Source organism: Athene noctua, chromosome 2 (genome assembly GCF_965140245.1).
Source record: "Athene noctua chromosome 2, bAthNoc1.hap1.1, whole genome shotgun sequence".
NCBI classification, from domain to species: Eukaryota; Metazoa; Chordata; class Aves; order Strigiformes; family Strigidae; genus Athene; species Athene noctua.
The window spans coordinates 83504870-83509384 of record NC_134038.1 but is presented as its reverse complement, the minus strand read 5'-3'; the positions used below and the strand labels follow the sequence as shown (position 1 = coordinate 83509384).

General features: G+C 42.0%; 1 pseudogene; it reads right to left on the bottom strand.

Moving 5' to 3' along the window:
- Positions 1 to 472: 472 nt before the first annotated feature.
- On the bottom strand, positions 473 to 2347 carry LOC141956675 (uncharacterized; annotated as a pseudogene).
- Between the last annotated feature and the right edge of the window lie 2168 nt (positions 2348 to 4515).

Here is a 4515-nt window from a genome sequence, read left to right as displayed (position 1 = left end):
CCTCAAATCCTTTGTTACGCCTATTTTCATTAAGCCACATCCCTATATAAACACCTCTATCTTTGTTAACCAATTTATGTGTGAGTGTCCATTGACACCTGCTTTCTCCCACATTGACCCCTCCCTTCTGGGTGTGATTTAAACAAAATTTGCCCATACTAGGAAATCGAATTGGCCATGTTCCACTATCATCCCAGGTGGTATTACCAGTTTTGCTGTAATTGCTTACAATTTGTGCTGGGATGAGGGGTGTAGAGACCCATGGCCAGCTTGACAATCCTAGAGGTCCTCCACAGACCCAACAGTGACTTAGATTAAAAGTTCGGCTTACAGTTTTTGCTAATAAAATAAAATCATTATCCTCAAAGGGGTCATATGGGTCAGGGGAGATGGAGGAATTGGTTTCCCTTCACTTCCATTGATAGATGCACAGAATACTATAATAAAAAATAACATACACATCCTAACCAAATTACACTAAAATCGGGGTCTGCTTCACTTCTGTGGGTGTATCTGAGTCCCCTGCTTCCTCCTGAAAGTGAAACAAAAGAACAAATTCACTTCTTGGATTAGAAAGACAGAACAATCCATCTAGTGTGAATCTTATGAGTTTTCCCACAGGCATCATCATCAGGGAGCCTTGGTCTGGTTTGAGCTCCCGATCATAAATCATTGCAAACAAGCTGCCTTCTGCACATTTTCCACTAACTGATCCACTGTGCCCGTTATTGCAAGGAGATCTCCCCTCTCCAAGGGGTTCAGCCCTCCGGCCCAGTATGCAACTCTCTGAGTCAATGACCATGGGGCTTGACGGTCGCCAGTGGTTAGAAACACACCCGGTCCCCAATATCCTTCTACTTCGTTCTCTGACAACAAAATTCCATCCCTTCCTGACAAAGACACTCTCCACACATGCTCTGTCTCTGATTCTTTTGCAGTCCTTGAAAAATCTTTTCTCAGCTTTGCCAATTCAGTCACTGTAAATGGGACTTCCTTGGTGATAACCCGAGGACGGTTATCACTATCGTCCTAGTACACATACTCTGTTTTAACCAGTGGATACATATTGGGGAGGCTTTCTACAGTTTCTTTTGCCTTCTGCAAATCTCCTTGGGGATAGATTTGACGTATCCCCTTCCCTAAAAGTTTTACTTCTGCCTCGGCATGTGTATCCGTCTCTGCCAAAATGTATTCCCTCAATTTGTCTTTCAATATTCTATTTTGATCCCTTTCCTCCTCTAACAACCCTTTAGTATCTCTCAATTCGTTCTGCAGGGTCTGTATGACCGCCTGCAGTGACTCTATTACAGCATCAGCTTGACTAGACTTCTCCTTCCTCTCTTCCACCACAGCTGCCAGACTTGCTCCTAACACCGCACAAATTATAGCTTTTCCTTTTCCCTTCTTAACCTTAGCTTCCTTCTGCAATACCCTTAGCCGATCCACCACACTCTGTGGTTGAAACCAATGGTTTTTCACCCAGTCTCGCCCCTGGACTGAGGGACGGGATCTGTGTGCTTCCAAAAGATCATATAATTTATCTATTCCTTCAGCCCCTGAGGGCACATCATCACAAACACCAGCTGCCTTCTAGGTGGCCATTCTTTTTCCTTTTCCTAATGCAAAGGGGATATCGTCCTGAGAGGGTCAAACCATAATGTCAGATTTCCCCTATTCTCACTCAGGAGACCAAATTTAAATCTCACACAAAAGCAATACAGAAAGGGGTTTTCGTCCTGAGAGGGCCACAACTTGGTACACAACTTTCCCCTCTTCACTCTCAGGAGGTCACAACTTAATATAACATACTGAGAACTATTTCACCCTGAGAGGTTTGCATTCAACACAACAAGGTAGTATAGCACTCTCGTTTCAAGGCATCCTGTCCATGACGTCAATTTAAAATGTCCCGATCTGATATCGGGGAGGGTTCTTAAATGATCCCAAGAGTGAGATTAAGACACAAACGAGGTCAGATGCCGTACAACGTTGTGAACTTTATTTAGCATACAATTGGTAATAGCAATAGGACAGAGAAGAAAAGGAAGGAAAAGCCAGAATCCCTAAGCAAGGAAAAAAAAAAAGAAAAAAAAACAAACATAGATGCAGCAAGACTAGTTACCACCACCATGAATCCAGCAATGTACCGTTGGCTTGATCTTGGTGCAGACAATGGTGCTCCAAGCTTCAGAAGCAATGACAAAGCTGAGAGGGAGAGAGAGAGGTAGAGTAGAATTCCAGGAGAGGAGTACGCAGTCCTTTTATTGTCCCAGATTCCTCCAAATAGTCTGCCCATTTCCATGGGACCCATTATCTCATCGTCCTCCAAGTGCACACGCCCTGGCATTCATGGCGGTCGTGCCAGCCTGCACGTCTTCTTCATCCCTCACGTCTTCTTTTTCCCAATTTAACTTCGGGCGGATGTCGTGGTTTCATCTGGGACAGTTTCTGAGCGTACTTCTCCCTGTCCACCAGACTCGATGGCCAGGAAATGGTGGGGGTGTGATAGCAATGTTGAGACATACAGTCTGACACAGTCCTTTACAGTGTGGGATCCTCCATGGGCTGCAGGGGGGCATCTGCTCCACCATGAACCTCCATGGGCTGCAGGGGCACAGCCTGACCTCTCACCACGGGCTGCAGGGGGGTCTCTGCTCCAAAGTGCCGCCTCCTCCTCCGTTCTTCCACTCACCTAGGTGTTTGCATAGGTATTTCCCTCACAAGTCCTCCTCCTCTCAGGTTCCCCTTCTTAAATACATTATCACATAGGTGCAGCCACCATTAGAAATTGGCTTGGCCTTGGCGAGAGGTGGGTCTGACCTGGAGCCAGGGGATCTTCAAGAAGCTTCTCACAGAAGCCACCTCTGAAGCCCCTGCACCCCCACACCCACCCCCAACTAAAACCCCACAACACACAAACCCAACCAACTTTTAAAAATTGTTTTTAAATGGTTATTTACAAACAAGTTTTGACAAAAAAATATTGGTCCACACTGATTGTTACCAAAAACTCAGAATAAAGAACTTATCAACACCAATTTGATGCAGATAAGCAGACGCTTCTTTATTTATGGCCGGGTGCGCAGGGGAGTTGTCTCACCAACAATGCACACCAAGCACTAAAATCATACATCTTATATAGTATTCATTCATACATAATCATTAAGTATTCATACATAAACATACTATTTCTTGGAAATCATTAACATACTCTCCTCCTATTTCTGATTCTGTGCAGTAGAACCCAGAAACATCTGGAAATGGTTCTGGGGTGTAATGTGAGTCAGTGGTCTATGAGTTGGTGGTCGCGATCTCCCCCTGCCGGAATTACCTGTTAACTAATTTCACTGTTTCTTGGCAAGTACTTACAATTGGCTACAGCTGACTTTCTCCTGTTCCCATAAATTCTGGATTCTGACATCTCTATGCATTCTTTTTAGGTCATAAAATACTCCTATAAGTAAACACTGTACTCTAATTATCTTGAATTTTAAGCCTATTATCTAAAGTTCTAAATGTTCTTACTAGGTGATTTTGACTAATTCCTTTGGCCTTGGTACAGGGCTGTACAGGGGATTTCATAGCAGCCATCGGTCGTTGGTTAAATGTGCAAAATACAATAAATGTAAATGTAATTTATACTAAAATATTCCTTACGATTCTATATTCCTATTCAAATCAAACAAAATTGTTTCTAACTAATGACAAAACAGTAACATGATCATTAAAGTCTGTCTGGTTTGGTGTTATTGTCAGCTGTACTGCAACCATTTCTCTACATCATTTTAACTCTTTGAGAAGTTTTGGATTGTTCCAAAACAAATTTCTACTTGACGAATTAGGATCTGTTTCCACCTATACCAGATGTAGTGCATCAGTGTTACAGTGTAACAATCTCTATGTAGTATTGTCTTCCAAACCAGCTGCTAGTCAAAAAGACACATCACTGGCTAAATATTGTTCTCTTCATTCTTCTCATCTTTCAGTTTTTGCATTTTATATTTATGTTAATTTTTAACTAGTATTAGCTTCTGTTGCTTGCTCTTTTAAGCTCTCACCTGATAGAATGGAGAGCTCTTAATTTTATTTTTTTTTTTTCCTCCATGGAAGTACTGACAGACTATCAAGTCACTTCCTAATATTTTTAGTAAACATGATAGCTTAACTATTATAGACTGAATTTTTGGATATATTTTCAAAATCTTTAGGTTTTTTCATGGACTTTCCCTAAAGAACTTATTTTTCAGTCATCGGTCCTAGATAGCAGAACTACACAAGTAACAGATACAAAGGGTTGGCTTTCCCTCTGTTTCATGCATTGAGAAGGCTAGGATTGTTTCTCCTGCCAAAGTACACATTTGCTGGCTGATGACTCCTCCACCATAGCTGCTGTTCACATTCTGTGACAGAATTCCTGCTTTTGAGGAAAAGAAAAGCAAATAGACTTTTAATAGACCAGCAAGAAGCAGATATATGAGAATGAGCTTAAACAATAATTTTCACAGTATACCTCAA